Below are 21,527 nucleotides of genomic sequence, written 5' to 3' on the forward strand. Positions count from 1 at the left end.
AGAAACAGTTATCTTGTTCTAGTGAACAGTTTAGTTAGACACATTGATTTAATTACTTTTTTTTTAAATAAAAAAGACAAATTGGTTAATTCACATAGCGACAAAACAAGTTTCTTCTGCTCTTTTATTTTGGCTATTTGTGTTTATTAGTCTAAAGGATTCAAACTAAAATAAATGGTTCTATAGGCTTATTGGAATTTTCCACATTTCTTTGATCCCAAATTAAAAAAAAATATATATATATATATATTCAGTATAAAAAACAAGTTAACACTTCCTTTTTTTTTTTTTTTTTTCCTCCAGATAGATCTAACTTTAAACAGTATGGAAAAAATATCAGAGATTAATTGAATCCCCCATTGCCAAAAATTTTAAAATAAAGAACAAATATTTTTCAAACAGAGATCTTCTACTTAAGTCTCAGGTCCCAGACAAAAAAAGATAATAATTCAAAAAATCCTTATGCCTTTCAAAAAGTTAGAGTAGGTCATGGCGGTTCTTCCTTTAACTTAAAAAGGAATTTTTTTAAAAAGAAAAAGAAAAATGTACCAGTTAGTCTGGTACAGAACTTTTCATTCATTTTCCTTTAAACAGTTTTTCATGGTGCCATGAAAGGAGACAGGCCATGTACCATCAATTAGGATTATAATGACAAGTCAACCCACTAAGGCAGCAAAAAAAAAGGAGAAGAAAGGCAGGCAGGCACTTTATCTTTTTGCCTTATGAAATATGGACTTTTTGTTTAGAGTTCCTTCTGCAAAGCTGAATTTAGAATCAAATTTTGTTGTCTGTCCTTACCCTGTGCAATATAACTCAAACGCCAAACAGATTATGTTAATTCTGTCTTTTCTTAACAGTTGTGGTTTCAGAACATGTCAGAGAGCAAATGAGCCCTTGCAGATTATTATTGTTCTGAAACTCCCTTTCTTCTCCTACTAAACTATTTAAAGTTATTTCTGTGTCATCCTGTTGTCTTTTGCACTAGCCTTATACAAAAACGTATTGATGCCATAGGATCAAGAAAACACTTTAAACTAGGAATATTATTTATACCTCTCCTATACTCATTTTCAGTCATGGTTGAATTATTTCATGAAAAATTCTGAAAAAATTCAGCCAACTGTAAGACTGAAGTGTGAAAGTTTCAGACAAATGGTTGAAGTTTAACATCATCGGAAGAGGCTGAAAGACAAGACTCCCAAAGAAGACTGTTGGACAACACTAGGAGACTTATTTCACTGCCACTATAATCAAAACTACAATCAAAACATTTTCCAAGTATTCGAAATAAAATAATATTCCAAATAAACAACCCCCGAATGCTTCAATGTTTTAAACCAAAATTGATTGTCATTAGTATAGTTTCTATTGTAAGCCTGAATACAACAAAGAAAAATTCAGGATTCAGAATTTCTTTTATCTTGTTATTTTTTTAAGAACCTCTTTCTTTTCTTCCTGCCAGCTGGCTTAAATAGTCACTATTCAGTACCGTAGACCATAACAAGTACAATTATGATCACAGTCTGAATTAGTCTTTCCTGTGTTAATTATTAGTCTTCAGCATCACAAAACATATTACTTACTGCTGTTGTGGAAACAGTAATGGATTTCAAACTTTTATTTAGTCTCAATAATATTCAACTCTTACATTTTCACAGCCTTTTCACAATAAGTGAGACAATAGTCACCTACATGTGGCTAATGGTTTTATTATTGGCAATGATTCTTCAATGAGATCCTACATCACACCCAAAGAACTGCCAATATTCATGTCCTGCCCACCAAACAGGGACAGTCTCAGGAGAAGATGAGAACCATGGTTTGGAAAAGAATTAAACAGATAATGTCATACAGGAATAACTGCAACAAAGTTAGATGTCAGTTCTTTAACCCTTCAATTTTTAAGAACTCATTCTAGCAAACTACAGAGATGGTGAGTCTGTCTTTGTTCTTTCAAATGGGAATACCAATCTTGCACTGTGAAGATTCATCCTTCAGAAATGACATCGGAAGGACTTGCATGTACTGTTCACTCTAATCAGGATTTTAGCTAACCTAATTGTTACTTATTAATCAGCATGGCACATTTCATTTTACATATGCAACTTCAGCCTTCTTTACATGAGTATGACACCTGTCCAGCACTAATTATTATTCATTTGTATTATATTCCTGCCTGTAGCTTCTGTCACAAGCTATGATGCCATTGGAAGTAATACTGTAAAAACACCGGAAAAGGTGGTGCCTATCTAAAATTTTACAAAGTTTACAAGCTGAGTGTAAGATGGTAGATGGCAGATGGATACAGACTGGTGGAGAACTACATGGAAATAATGAGATGATTATTATTAGTGTGATGGGGAGCATTGTTGTAAAATTAATGGGTGTTTTATAGCAAAGGGGCTTCAATAAGAAATTTAAAGCACCTAGCTTTGGGGGTACTTCTGGCAAAGTCCTGTGGAAGGCAGCAAAAAGAAAAGCTACCAGTTAAATGCAATTATCCCTTTTTTTGATAGAGCTGAGGTCGGAGGCTGATCAGAAAGGAGGTTGATATCTGTACAGATAGTGAGAAATAAGCAGGACACTGATAGAGAACATCTGCCATATCAAGTTTCATGCAACAGAAAAGAGCCAGTGGAATTACAGGACAAGAGGGAATGACAAAATCAAAGTAGAAAACAAGATAAAATTTGTCAAGTTCTGAGATGTGAAGGTACTGGAAATTAAGATAACAGTTGATAAGAGTTTTACCTGTTGAACTATCAGTTCATGCATTAAGAGTAAAGCAGGCCCTAGCCAGGAAATGTATATATAAAAGCCTCAGAGATCAGGTAAATGTGTACTCAATAGCATGGAGTCATAAAGGGAAAAATCTCAAAAATAGATTTGCTACACCTCCAGCAAACCACAGGATACTCCCTAACACCATTCTTTCCTCACATGAGGCACTCCCTGCTTTATAGGCTTCTGATATCACTTTCATCTAGCAACTTGTTGGGTAGGAAACAACAAAAAAATGATGGACTGCCTTGTCCCTCTCTTGCCTTTTGCAGATGATGTGCTTCTTTCTGCCTCATTGATTTCTAAGGTCTATAAGGTATTCCTGGATTCTCCATCAAAGATTATTTCTAGACTATTAGGCAGTCGACCCTGACAAACTATTGTAATAAGGATCCAAAAGAAATAAAGCAATTTTGTATTATTTCTCTAAATTTCCCTGAACCTATTGGGTAAACTGAGTTAAATGTAGTTTAGTCTGAAATAGTCAGGGAACAAAAATGTCTTAATTTCAGTCAACAGCTGCTTAATTTTTGTCTTATATGTGAAGTGGTAACTGAAGGTAGTGTATAGCACAACCTGAGGCTGGTAGGTAAAAAATGGGTATACAGTGAAGTGCAGAGAGTAAATTCCAATGATAGTTTAGAGTAAGCAATATTGACTGTGTTGATTCGCAGCTGAAGAGTTAAACACAACATTGGACTGAAGGCAGTTGCAAAAATCCAATGTTACAGCAGAAATTATGTATAGCTATCAGGATTGCATACATTTATTGGAAGTTAGTTTGTGATTGTCTCCAGCTGATATAGTAACTTGGCAATAAAGACATGTGATAGAAGGTTTCAGTAGCTTTAACAGCTAACACAAAGTAGAAAAGGGCAGAATAATGACTGACATTTGAAAATCTTCCTTGCAGAGTAAGGCAGTGATGTCTCTTACACATCAAAGTGCCAGAATTTCAGAAATATCTCTCTGCTTAGAAGATTAGGGAACATACTTTGCAAAATAAGATTTGAGCTTAGTTTTAGTCTTGCATAATTAAAATGAAGATTGTATCCCTTTACAGTGGAATTTGGTGGTATTTGTTTTGAAGAGAGGGGAAGCTTCCCCATAGATTAAAGTAATTCATTCCTCCGCATCTCTGAGGCAGTGAAAGACACTCCAAACAACATAAGCAAAAACTTTACTAATGAGAGAAGAGTGAAAGTTCACCTCTAGGTAGGAGCTGAAGTTTTGGAGGCTTTGTATGATATGCACAAGCACACACACACACAAACAGACCCACATAGGGTCTCCCAGGGTTGGCATTGCAACACATACAGTGTTTGACACCAGGGTTTGCTCAGCAGAAGCATCTGGCATTAAAACAGACCTGGTGAATCTTGACTTTCCGTTTCATTGAAAGTGTCTTAATACCTATGACCTTATCTGTAGCGTAGGTGGGCTTGTTTCCAGGAGAGCCATCAAAAAATAAAAGTTTACAAAGTGGTGACAGGTTCTCTGGGCTAAGAATGATCCTATTAGTACACATAACACTAAACACATAATGTTGTAGCCTGTGCTGCTATGTAGGAGATTGTGCAATGCTGTTAATTTGTGTTATATAGCAGAAAATGAAGGAAAATTAACTTCCACTGTCCTTAACATTAGACACAATTTCTTCAGTAAGTTATTGAATACTAGTCATCCCCATAAAAAAGTCACAGAATTTGCACATTCCAGTGCAATTTGTTTACCGCATTAATCTATTTTTTTTTCTTTTTGCAACACAAAAGGTAGTGAACGGACAGGAAAACTGCATCAACAGCAAAATGAAATTGAGGACTTTATTCAGCCTACAATTTGGCCTTTTCAAGGAACTCTAGGAAACGATAAATTACTGCTGTATTACAAATTTATGCCTGTCTGTTTTACAGAAAGGTGATATCTCTCTCTCTTCATGTCTCTCTATCTTCAGAACTTCTGCTAAAACAGTTTTTGCTGTTATTTAAGAAGTAATTTCTGTTAATGATCACCATTAACCACAGTCTGGATGCAATTTTCAATGGTCAGAGTATTCTGAGTTTTGTTTTTGCAACAGTTTATATGAAGAAGTTCATCAGAGCCTTGTGGTTTTGGTTTGAAAACAACCAATTATCTTTAATTTTTTTTCAGTCTATCCCTATGTGAAAGTCTGAATACTTACAGAGAGTGATATGGGCTGGGACACAACATCTGACATAAAAAGACAAATTTTGCTTTATTTGCAGCACTTGGCTGCAAGAGGGTGTTAATTATTTTGTTTCAATAAAAATGGGAAACAGCACTTCAAATCATTGTGTCTGGATTCATTAGTGCTGCAGTCAACTATAGGAAATTTGTGGTTTGCAAAATGACAGTAGAAGAAGGTCACTAGCAAATACTGAGAGTACTAGAACTAAAGGAGTTTTAGATTGAGGAGTGTGATTACTTGTTGAGCGATGAAAGGAGAATAACTGTCAGTGAAAATCTTTCCCCTGCCCTCTGCAATTTTGCTAACCACTTAGAGTAATACTTCATACTAGTCTCTTGACATTTGGCTTTTTTCCAAGGTTATGCTGTCATTCTTTCCTGAATCTGCATGAGCCTGCCAAGAGATCTGTTTTTATAAATATACAGTTTAAAGTAAATACACCTCTGAGATGCATCTAATACTTCAAGTTCAAGCTATGAGCTTGAAAAACCTCAGTCTACATATGTGCTTTGGAGGGACTATCAAGAGCTTGGCAGATTACTAAAATGAAGTTCCAAGCTGCACTGAGGGTGTTACATTTGCTTACACATCATGAATTTTTATCCATGCAGAGGACTCAGCATGTTATAATTTGGTGATGAAAGTCTGAGTATGGCTTTCAATGCAGCTGCCTCTGGAAATGATATGGTGACCAGGACATCTGGAGTGGTAAGAGAAATGGGACAGGACCAAGTCAGACAAGACAGGTACAGATAAAAAAGGTTGTAGGAAGGACAATCTACTATGAGAAATGTGGATTCTAAGAAAAATAGAATGGAAGTTATTACAATTTTAACAGTGGAACACGTATTTCTGCAGGTCACAAAAGCAGTGAGAGCTCTGCATTTTCTAATTTGTGGTAATCAACTTTGTGCTGTTCATATTCTTCTAACATAGGAATTTTATACAGTAAGGGTACACATGAAGTTTTGTAGACACCGATGCCTCTAATAAGTAGCTTACAGACTGGTTAAGTATTTCCATTCCAGGACTCCTTCTACACTACAGAAATTACTTTGGCAATCTTACCTCCAGTTTCTGTCTCCCATAATCTTTGCTCAAAACAATCTATTTGCTAATGAAGTTGAGTCGCAATCCTTTTAATAGCTGTTACAGTAAAAATATTCACAAGTCTTTAGGCTATAGGACTGAAAACAACTTATTTTGTTCCCGTAACAGCAGTTCAGCCATCTGCAGCATGGGTTCAAGTGCATTAGTTGCCAATAACCATAACCAGGTGCTTATTAGAGCCTTTCGTTCATTAACAGCCTTTGATTGCATTGATTCAGAAGCACCCTTCACTCCTATAACATTACTTACACCATCAGCATCAGGGTTCTGAAACATCACTTTTGAATGACAGTATTTCATGTCATATTTTAGCTCTACAAAATGGCAAAAAAGTGAGTCTTCAATAACTAGTGAAGTGATAGACAGACCCTTAGATTTTTCATGTTCCCAAATGGCAGAGGTTGAAGTTTCAGGCTATAGATGAAATACACATGATACTTTCCTCAGCTAATTATTTGTCAGTATGTTAATAAATCACACCAGTCCCTGCAAAACTATCTAAATTTAGAAGGTTCATGAGATGTAATACATAATTAATACCCTTAGATTGGATGGCTTAAAGGCAAGTGATTTCCTGATCTCATACGAACTGGAAAGCATTTATCATTGTTGTCCAAGTAAGGAATTGCCAGAATGCCTGCTTTTTGGGAGTCTGTAGAAATGTCTCTATCATTTATTTTGGTTCATAAGCAGAAAATAGAAAATACATAACAAGCAGAGCTAGATTTTTTAAGTCCCTGCAGTTGTGTTTATGCACGTTAAAGGTACAAAATCCAATATGTGCACATATGGGTAATGCATTGATGGTTGATCATAACAATCAGAGGAATTTTTACCACTGATATCACAAGATTATTGTCAGGTCACGAATATATATATGCAGATATCTGAATGCAATTTTTTCCAATAATTTGTGTACATGGTTTAATGTTTTAGAATCTCTTCTCAAAATGTTCATCTATAGCCTTTTTGGAAGATGGTCTTCACAGCCTCCCATACTCCACCTCTCTCCCCTTTTCTCTGTGGCTCTCCATAAGACCCCTTCACTGGTCCCGTTCTCTCATATGCTTGCTTTCTGAGAAAATTTGCCAACAAATACTAATTGAGTTCTGCATTAATGGTTCTGCTTTCCTCTCTGAATTGTCCTGTCTAAATAAAACATGATCTGACTAAGAAAGCATCCCCTCAATATCAGACTGACAAAACCAGAGCTCCCTCCTCTCCTTCAGACCTTCCCTACTATCTTGCTGACCACTGTGGACAGCACACCATACAGCCTTTCCCACTGTGGAGAAAAAAAGCAAATCCTTTGCTGCTAATATTACTTCTCCCCACTTCTGTGATCAAGTTTGTGCCATCATTCAGGAGGTATTATTTACACCATTAACTCCTCAAAGGTCCCTCAAGCACATGGTTTAAAATCTTCTGAAACTGAGTGATTAAAAGAAAGTCTCTACTCCTGCCTACAACAAGGACAACCATGTCTGTCTCATATCTTAGGTTTCATGTGACCCACTCAACTCAGAAAAGGCAGAGTGCAAGAAGAAAAGAAACTCAGGAGATCAAGGATCAGAGGTATCAAATTAAGTCATTCAGCTTTCTGTCTACCAGGCTCATATAATCAGCAAGCCGAACAAGCAACAGTTTATGGTTCAAGGAAAAGGAAAAAAACAGTTGAGTGCTCCACAGTTACAAGTGCTGAAATATCAACTTTTGAAATAGAATTACCTTTCAAATTACCTAGTTCTTAGAAATGTTTTGCAAAACCTTCCTCCTGCAATTGAACATATCTTTGCAATTGCAATTTAGGCCACTCCTTGACTGTATGGATACACAGGCAACACTGAAAGTAGGCAGAACAGTATCAGACAGGAAGCTCACCTAGGTGAAATCCTGTTTCAGTCAGATATGTAGCTTTAGTAAGGATCTCATCTCTGACTTGACCTGACCTCAGCTGCTTTTTCCCTGGCTTAAACAAGCCCAAACTTATTTCATATTTATTCATAGACTATGATGACCAGAGTAAATTCTTGTCTTGTTGCTGTGACCAAGTCACTTTTCTATTTGCTTTCCTTCCCTGGCTCCCCACTTTCTATCTCAGAAAACTTCTGAAAACACTCACATTTTAGGTAGTCAAAAAAATGTTTTCATGCTACCTCTTTGCTTTCTCTGCTTTGAAGGAGCTTTTGCCATATATGTAGAAAATGGCATTATTCTTTTTATCACCTTCTCTCTGTCTTCTTCAACAGTCTTTTGTTTCAGGACTTCAGAGATCTCTAGTAAAACTAATGGTGGAGCTCCATAGGCTTCACTGTTGTCTGTTACTCAGAAAGTGCTGCTTGCTGGATTTAGAGGCAAAGATCAAAGAGGGAAACATTGACATGCTCTCTCAAAGATGTCATCCTCAGTATCTCTGCCTAGCATCTTATCTTTCTAGTATTATGGTAGACAAATTTCTTATCTTTCCCCTTTTCCTATACATTTCATTAATGTCCTCCTTTTTCTTTTATGCAACCGATGCTGGAATTGTGAAAGGGTTTTCTGTAATTGAGGTCTGGTTTTAATCAATATTTTCAGAATGCTCTCCTTCTACAATCTCAGTGCATAGCATTCTTATTTTACAAATAATATTTTTGTCTGTTACCTTTATTTGACATTATAATACCAAATTGATTTATTATTTTGCTATTATATATATTATATTTTGTACTGATCTTATTGTAATGTAAAGAGATAAATCTGCAAATCTAAGGTAAAGTTATTTGAATCGATTACTTGTTGCTGCTTTAGTGAATCACTTTTCCTTTTCTGAAAACAGTCATAAGTATGAAGAAGTTTATAATGTCATAACTTTTTTGAATGCAGAATTTCTTAATATAACAGTTACAATAATCATAAAGGTCTTGACAATTTACATATTTCATTATAAAAAGGGATAATTTTTCCATATAGAATTTGCAAGCAGCTTCACATATAAAGTTATTTTGCTTTTATATTTCAAATCTTGTCAAAATGTCTCTGCTCTAACAGGCTGGAAAAGTTTTTCTTTCTATTGGGAGAATTTCTATGAATGTCATATCACTTGCTCCAAATTGTTCTTGAACATACGAGTGTCTGCAGGCTGATAAAGTAATGACATTATTTCTTAACCAATTAACACAGAGGCACAGAATTTAAATTTTCTCTCACTTCTTTGGTTTAGGTCTGTAGATTTTACTGCAGTACTACAGAAATGTTAAGAAATTGGATATTCAGTAATACTTTCAGACACATCTTTAGATATGTTAACACCTACATATGGAACGTTTTATAATTATAAAAGTAATGTACCTGAAGGTGATGGACTGCATTCTTTGATCTCTTCTTGTTTGTTGTATTATGCAGTCAAAAAGAGGAAGATTTATTGTAAGATAGGTTGGTGGTTAAAAAAGTAAGGAAAGTGTGAGAACAATAATAAGAGAACTCAAAATAATATGAGCAAGAAAAGGAAAACAAAGATTAAGATATTTTGTTTTGCAATTTTGTACTGAGGTAAAACATGCCAATCTTTTTAAATTGTTAGTGTATGGCTTGTTGTGTTTTCATTTTGTCTTACTGAACCACGTAGGAGCATTAAGATCAACATTAAAATGTATGTATTGTTTAACAACACTCATGGACTCTTTTCCCTATCCAGAACAGATTTCCAAAACAAGAAAGATGCTCAGTCATGGAGGAGACAATGAATTATGAAAATACAATCCAGTCAGTAAGCAAGTCAATAGAAAAAAATGAGATTGTCTTTCATTCAAGATTTATAATATCTGAATTAAAATTGCTAATTCTAAAATACAATTCCTTGGACTGTAGCTTCAACAAACTAAAATATTTTCATTAAAAGGCCAAACAAACAAAAAACCAAACCACCAAAAGCTCTGAAATGAATTTTTCTTAGCATAAAATTTGAAAGAAAGTTGTCCTATGAAAAAATATGTTATCTTGTAAAAACCTGTCTTTTTTGCTGAAAAATCAATGTGACAGAATATTATAAAGCAGCCATAGAGTCCTTTTGTAATTAAAAAATACAATTTTCTTAATTCACATTTTGATAGAAGTCACGGTCACAAATAAGACAGTGTTTCTCTAAAGACAGATTACATCTTACATATATGCTTGAATTCCAGTGGTGTGGTGGCTGTGCTCTGAACCAAAGTACAGTCATACCAGTATAAGTATTAATATTTTGGAGTATTGAGTTTGGCATATGTCCAACGGATATGGATTATTATTTTTTTAATCCATGTATTGCACCAAGAAGGCATCATTTGCAAGGTGACTATCCTAAAGAACATTGCAACTTTGTGAAAGGTAAAGGGAATTATGTGTATTACCCCATACAGTCAAGCTCACACAATCACTCAAAATGCTGCTTGTAAGAACTGGTTAAAAATGCATAACATATTTTGAATATTTTAAAGATTATTTTTAAAAAATAAACCAAAGTGGAAGGACGTAGAAAATATTTATTTTAAAAATTTACTGCCTCCTTTCATGGTCTGATTATTTTGTGATCCTCAGCTATACAGTTACTGAATTTTTACTCTTGAATAGGTATTAAAGAATAAGAAATCACTCAACACAACAGCCTCATCTGAAGACCAGACTTGGATTTTGTGTTCATGATCATACAGCATACTCAGACACAGAAAATCCTTCACTGACCTGTACCAGCGTCCTGCATCATATCACCCAATCTCATCCATGACTAAGACCAGAAGATAGTAATGAGTGTTTTACAATGGTGGTGTGTAAGGTATATTTTAAGTTACAGCGGTGATTAAAATGATAATTTACTTTTTCTCAGGTCAGTCCATAACATTTTAATAGTGAAATCATATACTAAATTATACATAGAATAGCTAAGCCACTTAGGGAAATATAATACAATCACTTGTGAATTTAGTAAAATACTTGCATTTAAGATATGAAGATTTTTTAAAATTCAATTTAGTATTGAAAGTGTGTGTGCTTTCATTTCTTTATGAGTTTTGGTCTTGCTTGATTTATAGTTTCATAGATTCATAATCAATACCAAGTGCCTGCCTAGAAAGCAAATACAGTCATTGTTCTCAGAATTCTTTTGAGGAAGAAAAGACTTTTTCACACAGATACTTTGTTTAGCTTTATGTTGCTTTTGTTATTCTAAAATCAATAAACTATTTGGACCATTAAGATGTGCTCACTAAGAGTAAGATTGGTGGCCCTCACATGAAACATGTTTTGTGGTGATTCCCTACAAAACAGGAGGAAAGAACAGGATCTCCTCATAGCTCTTACCCACCCGAGTACCTAATAGAGCCCTGAGAGGAAATATATCTTTTATCATGTCAGTCCATATAAATGCATATCACAGATTGCTGGGAAGGCTCCACACATGGGCTTGGTGCTTGGTTCCTGAGACCTGTTGGAATGGCTGCAGCCCCCAGATGCTGCTCACCATTTCACTGAGAAAAGCATTTTACCAAAAGGCCTCTTCAGTTTGTCAGAGAACTGTGAACTTGTCAGCAGAAGCACATCAAAACACACGAGCTGCTGCCAGGTGGCCTCATGCCATTTCAAGGCACAAAGAACTTTCCCAGATTCCTTGACTAAAACAGCTAAAAATTATAACCACAATGACTGCTGCTTGACAGCTTTACTGTAACTAGGCTTTTCTGTATCCACATTTTTATCCTAACTGCTAGGCCAAACAATTGATCTCTAAGCACTTTTGAGTGATATGGGGTAGCAGTTTCCTTATTTTACTGGGAGAGGAACATGAAGCCCCCTGTTGCGTTTCATACAAAAGACCGGTAGCACAGGCAGATATATAAGCCTCACTGTCTGTCTCCCAGTCTGAAATGCACACTTGAAAATTTTACATTGTGTTAATGACAGCCAACACAGCAGCTTTGCATCTGAGTGACTCCAGATGAAACCATCCCACAGAAACAACACTGCTTACTTAGTAAAAAAGAAAACACTGCGCTTGACTACATTTCCTCTTTCCCTGTGTCTTCAAAATCTTGTCTGAAGCCATACTATTTTTTGTCAAAGAAATACATCAGCGCTAGGCAATGAAGTCTCCCCATCAGTCAATGAGACCACCATGACATGATATTGGTGAAATGCTCTACAATATATTTTAACAATCACAGTTTAAGAATTGTGAATCATCAAGCTTTTCATTTTTGCTGGCTCTAAGCAAAAGCATTGTTCACTCATAGTTTTCTGTCCGAAAAAAAGCTGCTGGTAAAACTGGTGCCCTAGGACATTTCAGACCCAGATCTGGTTGGGAAGCAACATAGTCAATTTAATCCAGTACTGAAGTTGAGCTTTCAGCTGTCTTGGAATACAAGCAGATAAACATTATACATCACTGGGGCACGAGTCATATCTATATGAAGCGCTATGTTGTTTTGTCTTCTTAGAATATACGATATAGACATATTCTTCCTCAGGTGTATTGTCCATCCTCTTACAACTTTTCTCAGGCTTCTAATTCTTCTTAAGCTCTCTAATCTTCCTCCCTGCTACTTTCTAAATTCTTCCAAGTGAATGCTACAAATGGTAGGTTATTTCTCTCTTATCACAACACCGAGCTTATTTTATTCACATTTTCTCATCTAGTATTCTTCGCTTCAGGCTGAAATTCCTGTGCCCTTCCTGCCAACTGCAGCCTTGGAAACACATGGGTCCTTGGGCATGCCTGCGATGAGGCAGGAATAAGCTACAAACAGTGAGGATCATATTCAGGCACATTCAGCAAATAAAACAGATATACAGAAACCAAAATTACACAGCCAAGTATTTAATGGGACATATATCTGTGCCTACAACAAAAGTTAAGGCCAAGTACCTCTTAAAAATGTATTGAGAACAAATATGAGAGCTGCAAATAAGTGAATCCTTAATGTGTCATTAGAAATAAAGGCTATAAAATTTTCAAAAATTGATAGTGTTATCAGGGGCATCCAACATCACCAGCTTAATCCATTTAGAACTATATCTTCATAGTGGCCTCCCTTTTGCCACCATCTGTGCTTGCACAAATCTCTCATAAAGGATTCAAACTACACTGTCATTCTGGTAAATGATAAGTGTTATTAATGCTGAGCACACCCAGGTAGCATGTGTGCATAAATCCTATAAATAGGTTTTGCCCTCTCATGGATTATTACAGAAGTACCATGTCCAAGTGTTTATGCATACAGAATTAAAGACACTGATCACCTTTTAAAATGGAGTTTTCAAAAAAATATGCACACTGATATACAATAAGCTAAAAAGGAAAACTTAAGGTCACATACTATCTCTACAGTTTCATCTATTGTCATAAGTGATGCTGTCTCCATTAACAAGTCCTGATGTTAATGTCTATGTCTACTTTTTTGTATTTTGTAAATTATAAATAATAGATACCCATTTTTAACATACATTTTTATTTATCTGTTAGGAGGACATGACCATATATGCAGACTCTACTGCTACCAGAGCGTGCAGGAACTGAATTTTCTTCATATTAATATTAAGAAGGTGTATACTTCTATCTTACAAACCTATGATTTGAATAACAAATTTCAATTATAGGCATATCTTGAACAAGATGTCATCTATGTATTTAGATGAGTATCTAGGTATTTAGGTGAGCTGTTATTTCTCATAGTTCAATTTCCTGTAATGATACTTAATCTAATACAAGTACTATAAAAGTAGCTTTTTAGATAGCTACCCACTAGTAATTGAAATAGCAACAATTTGGTTTAAAAATGAGAATTTTAAGTTGATTATCTGTCACCTGCAGAATATGCATGGGTAATTCAGTCTTATCTGTAACTCATTGCTTGAACAACTCTCATTTGTACAATAAGAGACTATGAGAACCATATATCCTGCTTTTATTTAGCCTTTGATACAAAATGCCTGATTTCTGTCACAATCAGTCATAACCTCTTTAGAAATTAGATCCGCATTTCCTTTTCTTTCTATGTGACTTCATTTCTGCATGGTAAAAAATATTGTTCACATCAATATTTGCTGAGTAGCCTTTCCATCTTCCTCAGCTGTCATTACAAAGCTAAGCTGCTTACAGAATTTTTGCTGTTGTTAAAAACATATTAAATTATCTTAGCAATGGATATGAGAGTATATAGTTCAAGAGCATTCAATAAGATTAGGTCTGCTGACTTCTTGGATATCAAAGCTGATTACAATGCCCACTGAAGGAAGCAGACATCTAAAATTCCATCTTGTAGATGCAGAATACAAGGCTCTGATAGACAAGCAAACAACAACTGCTCATGTCAGAAGCAAAGTCACAGCAAACAAGACAGAACTCAGGTGCCTTTTCATGCTTTATTGCCGCCTTAAACCATAACAGTCCTGATGTAATAAAACCAAGACCATCCTACGGAACTATGATGAGGTTGTCTTGCATAAATTTAAGTACATATTAAACACTGCTTTGTGGGAGGACACAACTCTGTCCTTCTTACCAATCACATGTATTTCTTCATTGTGGTATATATATGTAGATGTACTATATGTAACTTTTACTTCAAATTTTTCTTATAGTATCTAGTATTTAGTTCAGAAAATTCTTTTGGACAATATCATACTCAATTATTTTTTTCTTAAAATTGCTATATTGTGCCTGCCTTTATCTGCTTTACTCTTTTATTTTTATTAGAAACCTTCTAGTTGATATACCTGTAAAATTATGTTGCAGAAAAATTCACAATAAGTTTAAGATTAATAACAAATCATTAGTGTGGGCACTGAAAACTTTTGTGGCTTCCAACTACTGGTCCTAAAAATGTGCACTTACTCAAAAAAGTAAGAAAGTTTCTTTCACCTCCAGAAAGTTATATTGTATCAAGAGCTGGTTTGATACATGAAATCTTTAACTTACTTTGGAAAGAAGAGAATGGAAAGCTGCCATTCAAGCTGAGGACAAATATGTATTTCACCAGCTGAAGGCACATCCTCAAGGCTGATACTTGACATGAAACAAGATGCTTGACATTGACATCAGTTGCACATGATAGGCTTTGCAACTACTGTGAAAACTAGCTATTGTATACATTTAACTTTACTGGATGGGAGCAACCACATCACTTTTCAATCTTCCTTTTAGTTCCTTACACAGTAATCCTTTCACCACACTCTTCCGATGAGAAGTTTCATATGATATCTTCACAGTCTCTACTTTTCAGAGATTAAAGGGAAAGTTGCTTCGATTATGACAGCAATCAAAGCCAGCAAACTGCTGTCAAAACTGAGATAAAAACATGGTGTTGATGCGCTCCATGAGAGGACCCCAGGACTGGGTGATCTGAAGGACTTGCCCTGTGAGGAGAGGCTGAGGGACGAGAGCTGGTTCAGTCTGGAGCAGCCATGCCTTTAGGAACATCTAAGAGCAGCCCCTGCCCAGAGCCTGAAGGGAGGTTGTTGAGGTGGCAGAGTCAGGCTGTTAATTGCAGTGCACACCAAGGGAATGAGACACTGTGGATATTAATTGAAATGATATATTTAGGCTGGATAAAAGGGAAAACAGTCTCAGCATGACGATAGCCCAGCAGTGGGACAAGCAACCCAGAGAGACCCCGCAGCCTCCATCCCTGGAGGTTTTAAGGCATGACTGGACGAAGTCCTAAGTAACCAGGTCTGACCCCATAGCTGGCTCTGCTCCAAGCAGGAAGTCAGATTCCTGAGCTCCCTTGCAGCTTGAGTTTATCCTATGAGTGTATGGACTCAAAACAGGAATTTGGAGTTTGCAAAAATTACTGAAGGAAATTGCCTAACCTCTTTTACACTGGAGGGCAGCATAAAAATCCCTCCTGAACCTGAATTTAACAAATCCATGAACCTCAAGGGCTGCACTTTGGTTCAGAGCAGCATTGCAGTTTTGAATTGAATCTCCTGATCATACTTCCCTTACCATACATTAGCTTGGTTCACAGGGCAGTTTTAATTTATGCAAACTATATTCCTTTCAAAGGAAACTAAAGAGAAAAGTCCATGCCAGGCATGCACAGAATGCAGTCTAGCAAATAAGGGGTTTATAATGGTCCCAATCAGAGGTCAGTGCTTCAGATTACTTTAAATTATGTGTGCAGTGAGGACATTTGAATCAGGGAACCAGACTAAATCTAGTTCAATATAAACCCCTGTAACAGTACATAGGATTGTGCCAGAGGCCTCAGCACAAGCTTCTTGATCTGCTGATCTGTTGCTCCTCTGTCAGACTTGCTGATGTAGGCATAACCACTACCAGAAATGTTAAGTTCTCTGGCATTTGTATAGCCAGGAATAACTGTGTCAACAGAAAGATAAATGAAAGAAGTACTAATTACTTAGGGGATGGTTGTAGCAAATCTCCAAATTATTTACCTAAGTTTAAAACTTAAGTCCTACAGAATTCTAGGATATTCATTAATCTGCGGGTGGAAAAAAGAGAATTATAGTTCCCTATTAAAAAAAAAAATGCAGCACCAGCTACTTGAAGTTTTGATTTTATTTTTTATGCCCTTTCTCTTTTGCATATTCTGAAACTCTGTTAATATAACTAACACTGAAAGCAAAATAAAATAACGGTTATCAGCCCGACGTACAGGACGAAAACATGCAGACAAACAAAACAGCAATTTCAAATTCAATGCTACTCTGTTTAGTAACATAATAAGCATTCATTTTAATTTCTATGTTAAAAAAGGGCTTAAGCCAGAATATGAGCCAAGATTTTGCCCTTACCTCCTATTCATTTCATTTTCTGTACGTGGACAGTATTTCAAATGAATCCCAAAACGTATAAGCACAATGTAACACATAAATCATTACAGCATGCTAAAAAATGTAAAGTAATGTAAATGTAATGTAATGTAATGTAAATGAAAAAAATGTAAAATAGTAGACAAAGGGGAGTCCAAGTTGTTTTTTACAAATAATAAGTAGTCTTTGTAAAATATCCAAAATTAAACACATATTATTATTTCAGGAGTCCAAAAGGTGTCACAAGCAACCCCCAGACACTTTAATAGAATGTAAACATATGATATACAGCATCAGCTTCTCTAACCTTATTCTATCCAGAAACCAGTAAAAAAAACCAGCAGTGGCTCTGGAGTAGCTTCCATGAAAATGATTGCTTGCATTTCCCTGATGAACATGAATCTACATCAGAAAAGAAATCATGCCCCTATTTTAGTATCAGCTCACTTTCAATGATGTCTTGAATGAGCAAAGATGATGAACGATTTTCTTGACCTTAAATTTTTCAGGTAGGTTGGACTTAGTAACAGAAAATGAATGGATCCTCACATTCATTCAGTGCCTTAAGCTAACATTGTACACAGCCCACCAATAATGAAACAATTTTTGTCAGTAGCCATTCTAATAGTTATTAGAGCAGCTTTATAAAAAATGAATTTACTTTGTTTATCTCAAAGGTAATAAGACACTAACACACAAGTTAGAAAGTTACACAAGGTTACAGTTCCCAGAATTTTGTGGAATCTGCACTCACTGAATCTTTTCTAATTGCATCATTTTCTAAAAACATTTAAAAAAAAAATCACAAAACAATTATTTAAAGACTGTTTTTAAATATGACTAAAGTATTTTCCAGTTCTCTGGGTAGATTAGAGCTGCACCTGATCAACATAAGTAAGCTCTGTCTCAGTATCAGATTTGTTATAGTCTTAAGCAAGTCCACACTAGAGTTAGTGAATGACTTTGCATGCTTGAAGTCAAATATGCTGATGGTGCTTTGTTTAATCAAGACATTAATAGTTTTTAAGCATTCAACTGAGTTACAGCAGAGGAATCAGAGATAATATCTTATTTCTTAAAGTAAACATCAGAAGAGGGAAGATGATGTGCAGCCTAGAATGCAGAAACACACAAGTTAAATCATCAATACATCAATATGAACTTTATTGATTTGTAATAATAATAATAATGGGAACTGTCTTTACAGACCTATTAGAAGAATTTTTTTTCTGCTTTCATGATTTAAAATTGCTTTTGATTTCTTTCATTTTCCCTTTTCCTTCTACTGATGCTACCATAACATTGATGATGTAAGTCAACATAGTGCTGTTAATTAATGCTGTTGCATGTTTTTGGTTAAAAGAAAGACACAAATTATATGTGAGTCATCCCTGCTTTCAGCAAGTAAATTAGATTCAGTTTGTTAAAAAATAAGATTAGTATTCAAAACTATTCTGAACATGCTAAAATTATTAGGTCAGTCCTTTACCATCCATGCATCTTTCCAATATAGCCTATATAACTACCAACAGCTCTGTGGGCTGTCTGAAGCACAGTTACAGCATAAGCTAAGAGTGTCAACACTGAAGATAAGGTGAACTTCACAGTCTTAAAGTTAAGTGCATTCATCATTAACCTCAATGTGAAATTTTTCAGTAAAAAACACTCCCTCTTCAGTTTAGACTGAAACATTTTTCAAATCTGGAACAGACTGGATGCTAATATCTGCTATACAACTAAGGACATTTTGGTGGTATTTAAAGAAAAAACAATCTTTATTTTTTTTACAAAGTATTTTGATAATGTTTTCATTAAGAAAAAAAAATAATTTGAAGTAAAAAAAAAAATTACCCAGCCAAATAAAATAATTTATTTGACTTGAAAATTTTATTTTATCTCACTTGAAATCAAGTCTAAAGTTTTCTTTAACCTAAATTATTTTTTTCCTGATTTTCCATTTTTGTAAACAAACTGAAACTATCATCTGTTCACACAACTGCAGTATCCTATAAACACTGGCTGTAAATACATAAATAACAGCTATTCTTCAAAAGTGTGTGCTACGTACAAGGTGAATAGCTCTGAGAAGTTAATCAGCACAGAGTTTGCTAATTAATGCATAAATGAAGATGGTAACAACCATGTATATGAAGACTTCCAAAAAGTAATACAAACTCAGACATATCTTGACCAAGTAATTCCTTGTTATTCTTTAATTCCGCAGTATATTCTCTCAGTAAATAGGAAGCAAAAAGGACAGCTTGTGTAAAGTATTTGAGGCCTACAGTTTCATCCAGTGCTAAAACTGATAAGCTAGTGACCTAATAGGCTCTCACTTAATTTCCACTTCTTTTTTAAATGAGTTTTTAACATTGGACATTGGAGAAACACCTGCCCCAGTCACCTTCTTTCCATGTACAGTGTTGATATTGATATAGAAGTATTGTCTACTGTTTATCACAAGCAACCATTAGTGTTTCTTTGTTCCAATCATAGCAGGAGTTGATAACACTGTAACATCTCTTTTCATTCATTCCTTTTGTTAGTGATTTAATATAAAACTGCTTTTTTTTTTTTTTTCCTCCAGAAAATCAAACTAGGCTGGATTCATGCTTAAAATTCAACAAAAAGAAAGGAAAATTAACAAAGTCACCTAAATTTGGGTCTCGGCAAGCTTCCTTCTTCCAGTTACAGGGGTTCAAGGGCCATTGATCACTGCCTGACTCGATATCTGGGATGCCCAACAGTAAAAGGGACATAGCTAGGGAAGTTCCCAGGTAGACTCCCTCCAGATGAAGTTTTATACTTCCAAAGAAATTTCGCCATCTATGAAATTAAAATGTGTTCTCAGTCTAGGCACATTCCCTTTTGTTTCTGTTTTTATTAAATTCCCAGAGAGACTTAGCTAAACTGTTAACATAAAATATGTGATTAGAACAAAAATACTTAATACAAATGAACATTACTGTCTCTACAGACTGACTATTGAGAAGGAAATAAGTTTGTCTTTTTCTTTATTTTTTGCACCTCTTTGTAGCAGAATTCCCTCCTGAATCACAGTATTATTAAAATTTATTCATTTTTTCATTTGTCATACTGAAATAGGAGTTCTACGTTTTTTACATAAATTATTATTATCCACAACATTTTCCACCTACTGAAAACAAAGAAGGCATTTCTATTCATGATTCAGTACAATGCAGAATGATTTTGTACAAAATCCTATGCAGCATTAAAGACTTTTTTTAATGTGATAATTTTTTACATAAGCTCAATATTTTGAATTCAGCTGAGGAATCACTTTGCTATTTATTCAATAGTTTGCTTTTTTTTTTTTTTTCTTTAAGGAACAAAGGCTTTCTCCTGTTTGTATAATTTAATACCAATAAAATCAACTGCTGCTAAGGCCAGTATAATCCACAAAGTCCAATGGTGAAAATGTTTATTTTGTGTACTGAAGACAGTACTATAGTCTCAAAAAAAAAAAAAAAATCTGTATTTCTTAATACAATTTTTACTCTAATCAGTACTTACTTAATCTTGTAGAGATCAGTTTATACCTTTCTAATTACATATACTATCCCTACATCTAAGTTAATTCTGTAATCTTACCTGAAAAAACAAAAAAGAAAAAAATGAAAACTTTGTGCCTTATGCTGGAAAGCACTGGCTTATCACAATTTCAGTGTAAATCAGTGGGACTTAAGACTACTTATCTCACTACTCTGTTGTGAATGTAACTCAAAACAAGTAAGGAAGAAGAGCATCATCATGGTCCAAATAGCACCAAGACAAACACATGAATTTTTTGACACCTTGGCTTTCAGGATATTTGAGTTTTTTAAAAGTGCAATAATGAAAATCATACTAGATTTCTACAGCTTGATGAGGATAGAAATATTCCAAATGAAAACATTGTGATAACATTTTAACTTTACTATAATACCAGTCCCTATAATTTTACATTTCTGTAATAGAGGGAAAGAAGGAAGAAGAAAGGAATAAAGTTGCTAAAATCTTAAATATTTGTTCAAGTTTAGTTATGGATGAGATGTTTTTCAAATAAATGTTTCCAGCAAAATACACACTCACACCCCCTAAAAAAAAAAAAAAAAAAAAAAAGTATATTTTCATTCCATAGACTCAGCATGAAATTTGTGACTAGAACCAGAAAGAGTGCTTAACAGCCATTAGCCTGCTGTTCAGGGAACTCGCTTGGACCATATAGCAGTTCTTCTGAATGAAGAGCATTGCTTTACCTCAATTGCTGCCATTTTCTCAAAATCTCACATTCAGTGACAATTTTTGCCTTTAGCCTTTAGTTTATCTAAGTAATTTTTTCTTCAGAAAAGATTGCAAGTCTATTAAAGCAATGTTGTATCGTGCTGCCCATTCTTGAATAGGAGCCCTAGCAATAATGGAGCTTGTATCTCATATTGTTGAGAGAGGGCTAAGAAGGGGGAGTTGAAGGTAGCAAGTTCAGCGGAAGAAAGAAAATGCTAAAACAGACAATTTCTGCTCTTTCATAAAGCTATTCTGCTGCACAGAGCTTGTGAAGAAGCAAGTTAGTACACCAGCATCCTGATGGACTCCTATGTACCACCTAAGGCAATGGACAATATTACTGACCCAGTGATCT

The sequence above is a fragment of the Streptopelia decaocto genome, assembly GCF_964273445.1.
Source record: "Streptopelia decaocto genome assembly, chromosome: 2".
NCBI lineage: Eukaryota > Metazoa > Chordata > Aves > Columbiformes > Columbidae > Streptopelia > Streptopelia decaocto.